The sequence below is a fragment of the Alligator mississippiensis genome, chromosome 4, assembly GCF_030867095.1.
Source record: "Alligator mississippiensis isolate rAllMis1 chromosome 4, rAllMis1, whole genome shotgun sequence".
In the NCBI taxonomy this organism is placed as follows: domain Eukaryota; kingdom Metazoa; phylum Chordata; order Crocodylia; family Alligatoridae; genus Alligator; species Alligator mississippiensis.
The window spans coordinates 194,772,341-194,787,416 of NC_081827.1; positions in this window are offsets into that span (position 1 = coordinate 194,772,341).

Consider the following 15,076-nt stretch of genomic DNA (forward strand, 5'->3'; position numbering starts at 1 on the left):
GGCCTACAGAAAAAACCTTATGTGGACCAATTGGGAGACCTGAACCTCTTCAGCCTCCACAAGAGGAGGCTGAAATGTAATCTCGTGGATGCCTAAAGATTCATCGGGGGAGGGGGTGTAGGGGGGGGGGACAGTAAGAAATAGGGGATACAATGTTTACCAGGGCATCTGTCAGGGTAACTAGAAATGATGGCCACAAACTGGAAGAGAGCAAATTCAGACTGGACATCAAGAAAAAATTCTTTACAGTGAGGGTTGCCAAAATATGGAATAAGCTTCCAAGGGAGGTGGTGCTGTCCCCGTCCTTGGAGGTGTTTAAAAGGAGATTGGACAGACCCCAGCACTCATTCCTGCCCAGGGCAGGGGCTCAGATTCAATGATCTAATAGGTCTGTTCCGACCCTAACATCTATGAAACTATGAAACATTTCCTAACTGTTTTAATTAAATATTGCATTCTTCACAAAGCAGCAATGATGTACTGTGGTGCACACAAGCAAATCACTTATAATCTTTGCATTGTTTCTGAGTTTTCCCGTCATCTGTCCTTGGACAAAAAACACAATGTCCACTCATGCTTGCAGAAGGTTCTACTGGGGTGCATTGTGGTAATTTGTAATTTAAGGCAGTCATACCAGACTTGATGAACTTAGATTATGTGTATCCATCGTTCTTCATTTGTCCATTCATCAACTGTTCTCCAAGCTCCTGCAAAGAAAAGCACTGTCTTCTTAAATGTGATCTTTGCTTCCAGTTTGGGTTGTGGCCTAGCCAAATGATGAGGCTAGCAATGGCAGCCACATCTAGTATATTGAAAAATAGTTTAATTGGCCATCTGTTGATTTTCCACCTTCAGTTGGTCAAACTAAGTGGTCAAGGTTATCCACCCCACCCTTGTTTTTATTGTAGTCATGGAAGATATCCAGCTTTCTTTGCTCTCTACCTTCTGACAGGTCATGGTCCATGCTTGACAGCAACAGCACAACTTTGGACTTCTTTGGAACATAGGAAACTAGGGTGAGTTCCCCATAAAAAGCAAAAGCAGAGTGGAGGGTGGCTATCCATTAGTTACCATGGATACCTAAAGTGGACATGAATGAGGTATGAATGAATTCTGACCTTTCAGATGCATCCACCCAAAGTGGCCAAAGAGGTCTAGGCCTGTCATTTATATAGAAATTGCATTGGAGTAACAAGTAACATGGGCTTGGGGCCAGTTGTTACCCCATATGGAAAAACACATTCATGCTTGGCATAACATATTACTCTTGGCAGTTTTTCATCCACACAGAGCAAACCATTCAGGTAAGCTGGCAGTTCTTTGGTGATATTGTGCGCTGTGGTGCCAGTGACAATGTCCTAAAAAGAAAAAAAAAATAGCTTGAATTTTTAACTTTAAGATACTGCCCAAAATATGTGTCTGGGGTAGGAAATTATCCCATGGGGACATATTAAAGTTAATAAATGTGTTGTGCTCTTTTTTCTGTCCATTGGTCTTTGTGTTATCTGTACATAGTCAATTGTGACCTCTTTGGGCTTGGACTTACATTAATACAGTAAATGCCTACAAAGCAACCTATACATTCTGCATAAAAAGACACAGAAAATATTCAGCCTAGCCCCTGCTGTTCCCTTTTACTGATTCTTTGGTGCTGCTTTGCTTATTCCTGCTCCCTTTTGTCTCCCATGTGTACTGAAACAGGCTCTCTACCACCATATTTAAAATTTACTTTGATTGTACAACTGTAACACCCTGGAAAAGAGTATAGCAAGGGCACAGTATGTGCTTGCTATGTTGGGCTGGTTAATCATCCATAGAAGACCATTATAGGCTGGCTCAACTTAAGGCACTCATGAGGCTGTTCTAAGCTGTGGCAGTGAGGCATTCAGGCAGGGCTAAAAGTGACTTAAAAGCCACCCACTGCTCTCATTCTTGTACTCACAGCAAAACCAGAGGAATATGAAATTTGGTCCCAACTCTCAATTAAATGCAAATTTCTAAATATAATTCCTTGGAATAGAATATATTTTCTTGCAAATCTAACACACCTCATCCAAGTGCATCTTCGTCACATTCAGTCACTAAAGCATTAAGATTTTATAGAAAAATGTTGCTGATAAAGTCAGTTCAATTGTCACTGCTATCTTATGTGCAACTCATGTGTAACATATTAGTTATCTGCTGCTGTACACTGAGATATTCTGCAGTCTATGCAAACAATGCAAGCCCTGCACTAACCAGCAGATAGCTAATAAAGGAGGATACAGCTGAATAAGCTTACCTGGAAGCATGATGGATCTCAAGTGGCTTGTTTGAAAATGAAACTTCAGGCTCCTAGAGGCTAAATAGCTTTATTTAAATGAAACTGTAAACAAGATAATGAGAATGTGGTAGTGATGGGGAAGCCATAGAAAATTTCCAGGTTGTGGATGTTTTGTACAAACACAGGAAGACAGCAGAGCACGCACACAGCCAAGCCGGGTACACCTTGTATTACGTTGTGCTCTTTATGTGCTGGTAAACATGGATTCAAATATATGCTTGTGTTTTAAAATGCATTGGAAACACACATCTCTATTGCACTAGGATTATTGAAGGAGGTATCTACTATACTACAAGCCACAGGATAAAATCTCTGCCAGTGTCAACAGAACTCTGCCAAGAACTTGGCCTATCAACAGTTATAGCTGCAGCATTTTTGAGTGCTACCAACCCCTCTTGGTTTTTATGTTCCACTATCTGGAAATTAAAATATGAGTATATGGTCACAGATGAACCAATTGACCCTGTTCATTTATATTACCTGAAGCTTTCCTTCATTACTGTCGGCTTGCTTCTTTCACCCATCTGATCTAGTTCTTCCCCCTCTTTATTATCTGCTTCTATCACAAGACCTTTTACAACTTAATCCAAAGCCCACTAAAGTCAAAGGAAAAATTCTCACTGGCTTCAATAAATTTTGCATGAGGCCCATAGGGATTCCTCCTACTGGATACAAGTAATTTTTACAATCTACCAAACTGCAATACCTGGTCTTTAGAAATTGTGGAATATTGACCGAGTTTGGAGAGCGTGTCGAATGTCCTGACATGGGAGGCAGTAACAGAATTACTTGTGCTCAGACCCATCACAGGTCTCCTAGGCCAGACTGTAGCATTCATCTAAACCATTCTATAAGGATTTTTTCCTCAAATATTCTATATTTTGCTGTAAAAAGCAGAAAAAAATAATTAAAGATCATGCTCTTGTGTGACTACTCCTACTGTGCACAGTAAACCAACATGCTGATTTCAGTTAGCATTTTGTTAACTGCTCATTTTTGTGTTGAAACTCTATACCCAAACTTCAGTAAATAGAGAGGTTCATGAACTGAACAAGAGAGAAGAGTTGGCAAATTACTTCAAACAGCAACACTTTCATTTTTAATAGCAGTTGCCATAGGATTTTTTTTCTCCTGTCAAAGGCGGCAGAATGTCAAGGGGGCAGTTTGGAGGATGAAACACTAAGACACAATCTTGTTTCATACTGAATTTGTACACTCAGAGGGTACTTGAATAGAACGTCAGTTATCATTAATATGTCATCTTATACATGAACTTCATCCAATAGGTGAAAAGCAGTATATAGGGCACATACAAGGATCCAAAACCACAAAGCAACCCTCTAAGCTGGAGCACAACAACTGTTTAGAGGCACTAGTTTGGGAATAAAAATGATTAAATGACTTATGCATTGCTAAATACTGTAGTGTACAGGTATAGGTAGACTCATTGCCTTGCAGTGTTTCTGGTTGTAGCTGTGTTGGTCTAAGGCAGGAAAGCTTTTTTGGGCACATGAGATATCTTTTAGTAGACCAAATGGTTCTTTGCAAGCTTTTGGGAATAAGCACCCTTCTTCAGGCAAGGGAGTCTCTGCTATTCTGAGATCTCCAAGGAATGAAAGAAGCTAAAAGTGTGACATGATGTCAGTGAGAATGTAAATAGGTGGAAAGTAGGAAAAAAAAGGGTAGAGAAGGGAAGGGGGTTGGGATTAGGGGTAAATAACATCAAAGGTAATTAAGGGAGACTGCTGTAATTGAGCTCTCCCAGGTAGAAAAGAGGCAGTCGGTGAAAAAAGTATTTCCATCTATTTATTTTCAACATCCTTTCTCTTGTCTAGTTTGAGTGCAGGCTTTTCAGGGTAGGGGGCATACTTTATCCTGTTTTCTAAGGTATGTGAATATATTGGGGCATCAGAGCAATTATTATTATATTATTATTAGCAATGCAGCCAGACCTACAATCCCTTGTCATAGACCAGGAGTGCATTGTGCTAAGCACTGCACAAACACAGAGCAAAAAGAGGGTCTTTGTCTCAAAGATTTTATAATTGCATTAATTGTATCCTTTGTTGTTTTCAGACACTACTCAGATCAAGACTATTTCTGCAAACCCAAAAGAAGTCTTTTAGCACATGCACCATTGTGGGAAATTGTCTATATAGCTGGGCATAACTCTTTAGGCAAAGAGACCTTAAGTGGCCAGAGGAGGACTCTGGGACCTCCTGCTGTGTCCAGCCAGGGGCATGGACCAAGGTGGTCAAGGGCCCTAAGGCCCGCCACACTAAGGCCCCACCCCCGCCACAACTGAGCAACAGGTATGCACCTCTTGCTGCCCCAGCAGAGCCTGCTGAGTTGCCGGCCCCCACAGGCAACATGGGCCCAACTGCAACTCCCGCCCCTGCTCTCCCCAAGACAAAACATAAGGTGTTTGTTGTGGGAGACTCCCTCCTGAGGGGGACGGAGGGGCCAATCTGCCACCCTGACCCCTTAGCCCGGCAAGTCTGCTGCTTCCCAGGGGCCCACATCCGGGATATTGCGGAGAGGATCCCCAAGCTCCTCAAACCCACAGACCGCTATCCCATGCTCCTTATTCATGTGGGCACCAATGACACGGCTCGGAGCACTCCCAGCCAGGTCATGAGGCGCTACAGGGATTTGGGAGCGGGGCTTAAGGGTCTGGGGGCACAGGTGGTGTTCTCGTCGATCCTCCCAGTCTCAGACTATGGGCTGAGAAGGGACAGGAGGATCTATGTGGTCAACCAAAGACTGCGGCGCTGGTGTCGTCAGGAAGGCTTTGGCTTTCATGACCACAGCCCGCTCTTTGGCGAGAGAGGCAGCGAGCTGCTGGGAAGAGATGGTCTCCACCTCTCTCCCCTAGGGAGGAGGCTCTTCTCAGCCAGACTGGCTGACCTGCTCCACCGGGCTTTAAACTAAGCCCGCTGGGGGACGGGGGCACGACCGCCACTGCTGGCCTGCTGAGCAAATCTTGCAAAGCCAGCGGATCACGGCACTCAAGGGAGCCCGCCCCAGCCCCAGCCCTGGTAAAATCTGTGGGCAAGGAAGGAGCCCCCCAGGGGGCGCTTGCCTGCCTGTACACAAATGCCAGGAGCTTGGGGAATAAGCAGGAGGAGCTCATCCTCCTGCTCAGTGCAAACAATTACGATGTCATAGGGATCACGGAGACCTGGTGGGACTCCACCCATGACTGGACCACGGGGATAGATGGCTATACCCTGTACAGGAGGGATCGTGTAGAGAAAAGGGGCGGGGGTGTAGCTCTCTATGTTAAAGAAAGCTACGCGTCCCTGCAAGCCGATATTGGCGACCAGGGTGGACGGCTGGAGACCCTCTGGGTTAAAATCCGTGGGGAACACGGCACAGGGGACACAATGGTGGGAGTCTATTACAGACCTCCCACCCAAAGTCCTGAGCTTGACCAGGAGTTTGCCCAGGAACTGGCTGAGGCAGCTTGCTCCAGGACCATGGTTGTCATGGGTGACTTCAATTACCCAGACATCTCGTGGGAGGATCGCTCAGCAAAATCTGAGCGGTCGCAGAGCTTCCTCTCGTGCATGGATGACCTCTACCTGACTCAAGAAGTCTATGGGCCAACGAGAGGCAAAGTGCTGCTCGACCTGGTGCTGGCTACTGGGGAGGACCTAGTCGGTGACCTAGTGATCGATGGGAAGCTGGGTGACAGCGACCACAAGCTGATCACCTTCACCATCCGCCGAAAAGCTGGCAAGTCGGTCAGCAACGCGCAAGTCCTTGACTTCAGGAAAGCCGACTTTGACAAGCTCAGGAGGCTTGTCAGTGAGGCCCTAAGGGACTGTGACCGCAGGGAGAGGGGAGTTCAAGAAGAGTGGTTGCTCCTCAAGGGAGCGATCCTCAATGCACAAACTAAGTCTATTCCATCTCGGAGGAAAGGCAGCAAGACAGCACAGCAGCCCCCCTGGCTCTCCAGGGACCTAGCAGACCTCCTGAGGCTAAAAAGAAAGGCCTACAAAGGATGGAGGATGGGAGTCACCTCCAAGGAGGATTATTCTGCACTGGTCCGGTCCTGTAGGGAGCAGACCAGGAAAGCCAAGGCTGCAACTGAACTCCAGCTAGCTTTGAGCATCAAGGACAATAAAAAGTCCTTTTTCAGATATGTGGGGAGCCGGAGGAAAAGGAGGGGCAACGTTGGACCCCTGCTGAACCAGATGGGGCAACTGACAACTGACGCCCAGGAAAAAGCCAACCTATTAAATAGGTACTTTGCGTCGGTCTTTCATCAGCCCCATGGGACGCCCGTGCCTGCTACAGGGCTGGGAAGTCCGGGTGAGGGTGATCCCCTGCCCTCCATTAATGCTGACTTTGTGAAGGAACATCTTGAGAAGCTGGATACCTTCAAGTCAGCCAGCCCTGACAATCTTCACCCCAGGGTACTCAAGGAGCTGGCGAGCATCATAGCCCAGCCTCTAGCGCGGATCTTTGAAAACTCTTGGCACTCTGGTGTAGTGCCCGAAGACTGGAAGAAGGCCAACGTGTGCCTATCTTCAAGAAAGGGAGGAAAGTGGATCCGGCTAACTATAGGCCCATCAGCCTGACTTCTATCCCGGGGAAGATCTTAGAAAAGTTTATTAAGGAGGCCATCCTTAATGGACTGGCCGACGCCAACATCTTAAGGGATAGCCAGCACGGGTTTGTTGCGGGTAGGTCTTGCTTGACCAATCTCATTTCCTTCTACGACCAGGTGACCTATCACCTGGACAAGGGAGATGAGATTGATGTCATATATCTTGACTTCAAAAAAGCCTTCGATCTGGTGTCCCATGATCGTCTCTTGGAGAAACTGGCCAATTGTCGCCTTGGGTCCCCCACGATCCACTGGCTGGAAAATTGGCTCCGGGGTCGGACCCAGAGGGTAGTAATTGATGGAAGTCACTCATCGTGGTGTCCTGTGACCAGTGGGGTCCCCCAGGGCTCTGTCCTTGGACCCATACTGTTCAACATCTTCATTAACGATGTGGACACTGGAGTCAGAAGCGGACTGGCCAAGTTCGCCGATGACACCAAACTTTGGGGCAAAGCATCCACGCCAGAAGACAGGCGGGTGATCCAGGCTGACCTGGACAGGCTCAGCAAGTGGGCGGACGAGAATCTGATGGTGTTCAACGCCGATAAATGCAAGGTTCTCCACCTTGGGAAGAAAAACCCGCAGCATCCTTATAGGCTCGGCAGTGCTATGTTGGTTAGCACTATGGAAGAAAGAGACTTGGGGGTCATCATTGACCACAAGATGAACATGAGCCTGCAATGCGATGCTGCGGCTAGTAAAGCAACCAAAACGCTGGCTTGCATCCATAGATGCTTCTCAAGCAAATCCCGGGACGTCATTCTCCCCCTGTACTCGGCCTTAGTGAGGCCGCAGCTGGAGTACTGCGTCCAGTTTTGGGCTCCACAATTCAAAAAGGATGTGGAGAAGCTTGAGAGAGTCCAGAGAAGAGCCACGCGCATGATCAGAGGTCAGGGAAGCAGACCCTACGATGACAGGCTGAGAGCCCTGGGGCTCTTTAGCCTGGAAAAGCGCAGGCTCAGGGGTGATCTGATGGCCACCTACAAGTTTATTAGGGGTGATCACCAGTATCTAGGGGAACGTTTGTTCACCAGAGCACCCCAAGGGATGACGAGGACGAATGGTCACAAACTACTACAAGATCGTTTCAGGCTGGACATAAGGAAGAATTTCTTTACTGTCCGAGCCCCCAAGGTCTGGAACAGCCTGCCGCCGGAGGTTGTTCAAGCGCCTTCATTGAACACCTTCAAGATGAAACTGGATGCTTATCTTGCTGGGATCCTATGACCCCAGCTGACGTCCTGCCCTTTGGGCGGGGGGCTGGACTCGATGATCTTCCGAGGTCCCTTCCAGCCCTAATGTCTATGAAATCTATGAAATCCATGAAGTGAGAAGACATGTATATTGCAATATACTATATAGACAGAAAGGTTCAAATCACCATAACAACAAAAATATAAGTCCAGGAAACACAGGTTTCCATCTGTGAAGGTCACAGTATATTCTAAACATAGATTAGTCTTATCTGTTTTGAACCTGTCCATCATTTCCTGCAGTCACTGAAGAACACACAATGCTGCTGCTGAGCTGTATGAGGAATCCCTTGATGACAACAGTAATTGTACTTGTTTGAGGGCAATATATAGTGCTGAGTAACTAACTTCTTTACAGTCCTTGTAAAATTTTATTACTTTTGGGTACAAAAAAGTTACTAGAAAAAATCCTTCAGCATTGCTAAGCTACCACTTCATTATCATGAGCTTAGTTGTATTATTTTCATAAGGGAAGCATAAATACAAAAATGGCAAAAAAGGGGGCATAGAGCTGAAACAGTAAAAATTATAGTTAAAGATATTAATCACATTGAATCCCATGAGTTTTTGGCAGATAATAAACTGGTGATAGATATGATCTCTAAAATCACATGCGTATCATGAGCATAACCCTCACTCTAATGCAGGGTCATTGGATTTTACAATCTCATAAGCTTACAGAGCTTTGCCTGGCACATCAAAACAACTGCTAAAAGCGCAATAAATTCTATAGCTAGCCATCTGCTTGCCCTCTTGACCTTTCAAATCTTATAAAAACCTAAGCCCATAATTTTTCACTCTATGAATTTCCACATTTTTTGAATACAGTATATTTGGAAGGTTACTTCATCTTTTTTATGCAATAAAAAGACGGCCATTACACTTGATAACATTTTGCAGAAGTAGCCAGCTCCCTCCTTTGAAAAGACTGTCAATGCTATTACTACAGTTAATGGGACTGTAGGGCATTTCCAGCTTCTCTATCTGGCTGGAAATATTTATTTTAACAGTCATGCCCTTCTTGTTTGGGTTCACCTATCAGTCACTACTGGAAATTACAGCCAGAAGCTGCTACAAAAGAAGTTAAGTAGATACAGTGGCTGACAGTTCATTCACCTCTGTACCATGGATCTTATTGCTTAGGTTTTCAGGCAATTTCATAAAGTCATATTTTCTATTTCTCTTCACTTATTTATTTTCTGTTAGTAACATAAATAATCATAATTGTATTGTTTCAAAAATCAGGAATATAAACAAATAAATAAACTAACACTATACAATATGGGTTAAATCCCTAAAAGTAGACAGAGTTGTAAGAAAGTGGTAAGTAAAGGAGGTGGTAAAACTCCTACCCATAAGATTCTGTATGCTGAAACATACAACAGGAGTACAAATCTTGTGGAGGTACCAATGGAAAAGCTAGCAGTGTGTTTAGGGAGTGATAAGGGAAGTAAGGGGCTGACTTACTAGTGTAATAGTGCTATAGGAAATGGAAAGCCACACACATAAGAGTTAGTGATCATTTGTAAACATCAAAATCAGGAGAAGAGTAGCTTAAAGAAGCCAGGTGACCCATAATAATAACAGATACAAAGAAATAATTTCAAGAATCACAGCAGCAAGCAGTCCCAACAACAATGAGAAACTGAGGTCCAAACTAGGGCAAAGGGATCCAATCAAGTTTAAATTAGTATCCCTGTGCATGGTATGCACTATGACGGTAATACAGGGCTGTCCAGCTTCTAGGCAACTGGGAGCTACACACTGTGTGGACCACATGCCATGGGGCTCCCCTTCCCTGAGTCCCCCCCCACTGTATGTTCAACCCAGCCCTTCCCTCTTGGTTACATACGCCATACAGGCAGTCCACTCTGCAGCATGGGCAGTATGGCTCTCTCCTGCAGCATGAGCAGCACCCCTACCCCTTGCCACCCACCTGCAGTAATTACCATAGGCAGCCTGGCTCTCTTCTTTGTGCAGTATGTGTTGGCACTGGATTTATGACCGAGATACCTTGTTCTGGGAAGAGCTCCAAGCTCTCAGACTGCCTACCACCTCTTCATTCAATAATAGGCAAATTTGATTGATACACATTGGTGGCAGACAAAAATAATGCAAACAATTCTATATCCACCAGTCCTAGACTGTCACAAAAGGAAGGTACATCTGGCCACTTTGTAAGCTTCACCCTGAGGTTATTTCTTGAATGTCAGCAACCTAGAGGTCAAAGGCCAAGGAACACCCCCCCCCTCCCCCCAGTGGACCAGTGGTATGCCTTCTGTCCATGATGGTCTTTCATTCCCCTCTTGGGGAACCTTTGCTGCTCTTGAAATCCCTCCTTTGGTAATCTTTCTTCCCTCTGATGAGTCCTCATTCATGGGTACCATTGATTAGTTTCCCTGTGGTCATCATACTGTCCATGTTCTGTCCTGTCAGCATATTTTTTTGTCCAACAAACACATCATATGCACACATCCTAATTCAGGTATTTACCGGGCCCCCTAAGGTAGTCCTGTATCTCTGTTATGGAACAGTATGGTACATGTTTTCAATTTCCCAGCCTGTCCATCTGCTGGCTTCAGAACCAGTGGGCCTTGGAGGAAACGTTGTCATAAACAGGCTTTTATAAACCAATTAACCCTTGCCATTTCCCTGGACCATTGTTCTAATGCATATCTACTTTATCTACAAGCCAATTCCCAAAAGCAAACTTGTGAATATTATTTTGTAGCCATCAGTGTGCAGTGCATGCAACTCAGCACCCTCCCATACTGTGCATGCAGCAAAGGCAACTCGGACCTCTCCTACTGTACTGTCCCATCCCCAGGAGCAGGGGCAGGAGCCAAAAGCATGAGGAGTGAAGTGGGAGCCCAGAGACCCTGCCACAAATGCCATACAAGCAATGGGCTGAATGGAGGCTGGGTGCGAGCCCACAAGTCATGTGTTAACCCCTTGTGGACCACATGTGGCCTGCAGACTGCAAGCTGGACAGCCCTGCCTTAACAGGTATAAATGAAAAGAGCATATTTAAATCTCTGCTGATTTAAAATAGCTTAGGAGGTACTATCTTCATGCACCAGACTCTTGAGCATATGGGATAGGTAGTTCTCTCTGGGGCCCAGGCATAAGAGCTGTAACTAGAAAGTGAAATGCAATTTAAATGAGGAAACCTCAATCTGCATATTAGGAAGAGAACTTCCCAACAGTGAGATGTAAAATACTGTGAACATTTTCAAATGAAGATAGGAAAGCCCTTGACAAGGGAATAGATTTTATGCGTAGAACCAAATAGGTGTTTTCCATCACCATTTTCCCAGACCCCTTTGAAACATTATTAGGAGTCTGTCGTCATCAGGATAATAAAAAATGTACCACAGTGCTGCTCACACCATGTCACACATGATAGTTTAGAGACAGTGATCAAGTACGTGTGTGTCTGTTTACCCACAACTGAATACACACAACAAACTGCTGCAATTAACAATGATTAATAATGTGTATAAAATACTTGGTTTACCACGTACTTCATCCCTGTGCCCCAAGCTAACCCTAGCAATTTTCTGGTTCCAGGAAGATGGAAACCATGGCCCAAATGTGGTCTAGTAGAATTAAAAAATCAACAGAGATCAAATAAAGAGAATTCCATGCTATTTTAATATCCCATTTTTTCTTGTTATTTTGGTTTGGTTTGTAGACCAACTAGTGGATTTTAAATAGCTGAAATTAACAATATTGCATAGTGTACTGAGCTGGGTACAATAGCTAATTTAGCATATACTAGGATTCCTTCTGAACTGTGTGGACCAATGTTTTGCTATAATTTTTAAATACTACTTTTGATCATGGTAGTATTTATAGAAAATAATCCTTCTTAGACTTTCATGGTTTACTGATCTAGAGCAGAACTAGAAGCTAGAAATGGCTGACTTTTAATACACACTTCACATTAAACTAACTCAAGAAGCCAATGAATACAAATTTGGGGAAAGGGAAAAATGTGTATGGTCTACACTTCATATAAATGAAGATCATGATATTACAGTTATCCTCACTATTAAACATCTGAAAATTTCATATTCAAAATTGCAGAATCAAATTAAAAGTGATTTGATTTTCAAAGATATTTTTTAATTGGTCGAGATGCCATTAGTCTTACTGTACCTTTCACTAAAGACACACCTGGATTCATGATTTTCTCTTACAGCAATTAGAATTTGTTAACTGGTCTCTTTTAAATGGAATACTGCTGGACAGTTTTTCATACAAGCTTCCTTTGGAAATAATTGTGGAACAAAAATTAAAAAAAAAAAGGAGTCAGTGTTTCAAATAAACAGTATGAGAATCCCTCTTCCTGTACCCATTTTTTTAAACATTCAGGAAGGACTAAATATGAATTCATTTATGGTAATCATGTAGTTATAAACTCCATGAGGAGAAGGAGCTTTCATAGAATTATAATACTTGACATATTCAGTGAATTAAGGTAGCCTGCTGTTCAGCCTGTCAGGAGAGAAATGTCTTCTTCACTAACAAATCTGTCAATTATGCTAGGTTGGCAGAATGCTAACTACAAAGTATTCCATAAGTATGTGTGTACGCTTCTAGGAACTCCTCCAGCAATGGAGAGGATTGACAGTGGCAGCAGCAGAAAAGAGCATCTAAGGAAAATCATTAATAGTATTTAAACTGAAGAAGCTGAAGAAAGAATGGGTTAAATTAGCATCATTTCCTATTCCCATAACAATCCATGTAACCAAAAATGATTTCATGTAGTGTCATTTTCTTCTCTTGTTAGAGTCATTGTCATGGGGATGAGTTTCAGTGTATGCCCAACTCAGTGAAATAATGTAGCCTGCTGTCAACTGCTGTGGCCTTTCAGTATTTTTTTTACTTGCTCAACAATTCCAGTTCCTGATAATAAATGAGACTAGAGACAGAGACCAACCAACTATGTGCAGAACTCAACAAATGAAGGAGGAATATTTCACCAGTCCAGGTTACACCATAAGTGGTGGCAAAGCAGAAAACTTAACACTAGTTGAGAATTTGGCTTATAGTGTCACAGCATAGCAGCTTGAAAAAAATCCTAAGTACATGATCACTGACAGATTTATTTACTTTTATCACTTGATTTTAGTTTAGCAAGGTCACTGGAGTCCTTTGTAAACACTGGCTGTATCTACACCAGATGCTGACTGAGCAGTAGCTCATTACTACTGCACAGCAGTGTTGCATGGCAGGAAGCATGACACGTGCTGCTCAGTAGCAGTGAGCTATTGCGCACACAGTGTCACCTAAAAGCTGTTTGGTGAAGCTACTGCGCAGTAACTCTAGTTACTGCTCAGTCATTTAGTACTAGTTGATACAAGTACTAAAGTGGTAGGCTATATAGCATGCTTTACTTACTCTCTCTCTTTTCCATAGACTTAGAGGCTGCAGACTGAAGTGCAGCTCCCAGTTGTGACTCAGAACATGTTCTGCAAAGCTTTCTGAGTTACAACATTACCCCAGACCAAAAAGAATTTCACTGCTGGTTCCAGAGGAGAGGGAAATCTAGTTGCGGGCTTGGAGCTGGCAGCCAGGTTCCCACAACAACAGCCAGGCTGTCTGCCAGTGCTTGCTGTTTTCAAAATGGGAGGAGGGGAAAGCAGCAGAAGAAGCTCATTCTTGGGGCTCCCCAGCTGGTGCTGAAGGGTGGTGCGGGTGAATTGGAGCCCCCTCCCCCACCTCAGGGGGGCTCTAATATACCCATCCCACCGTCCGGGGGGAGGGTGCTCAAAGCCCCCCAGACTAAACTCCCTCTGCTCCCTTTCCTTGCTCCCATTCTGAAAACAATGAGAAGCTGGGAGCTCCTCAGACAATGTTATAGAAGATGCTACATTTTACAAAATCTTCATGCAAAGAGGGGCCAGATTTTCACCTGATCGGCCTTTTTTAAGATATCTGCAGCTGTGCATTTGTGTTTGGTCACTGCTATAGACAGCTTTCTGTGGCCAGATTTGGCAAAAATTGTCACTTCTGTCTGCAGCGAGAGAGTTTTTTCTTTTCAAACCGTGTTATGAACAAAATAAACATTTCAGGCCTTCCTAGAGCTGCCAAGAGGGGTTATACACTATTTTCTAGCTTTTCTCAATTGATGGGTGACTGGGAGAATCAAATCCTGTTTATAGCACCTTTCTCCCCTCTTGGTGGAGAGGCAGCAGCTGCTGGGGAAGAACCAAACATGAGACAAAAAGGGAATTCCCAGTTTTAGCTACTGAAGCAGCAACAGGTTCTAAAGCAGGGGTAGGCAACCCCTGGCACAGGTGCCAGAGCACAGCATGCAAAGGCATTTTGCTTGGCACAAGCATCATGGGGCAGACAGCAGGGAAAGGGCCAGGGCTGCACTGCCCCAACAAGGATCAGTCCCCTCATAGTGCCCCTGCTGTCTACCCCTGGCATGCCAACATCTTGCAAGTCAAGGCTGTGGGTGTTTTTGGCACCCTACCCAAAAACATTGCTGACCTCTGTTCTGGGGTAAGACTTTCTCTTATACATTGACTCAAATGATCCAGGACCATAAGTCTCAGTTAATGTCTTCCTTAGCCACTTGGATAGAGGGGAGGTGAAAGCAGCAGCTGTGAGAATGTATCCAAATCTGGGAACAAATAAATCTCTTCTAGCAGCAGCAGTAACCATGTCATACACCCTGGATATGAATTTTGCTTCACTTAGTCACAAATGCATGTGTTCTGTCCTCCCATCCATTCTGTTTCCATTCATATCCCAACAATCTTGTACAGAACCCATTTACAATCAGAGACTTTATAGTAAATAAAAAATATTGCCCTCTGTGCTGTGGACTGGCTGCTTTAGGGGCATTGCTGCAGTAAGCAGGCCTGCTAA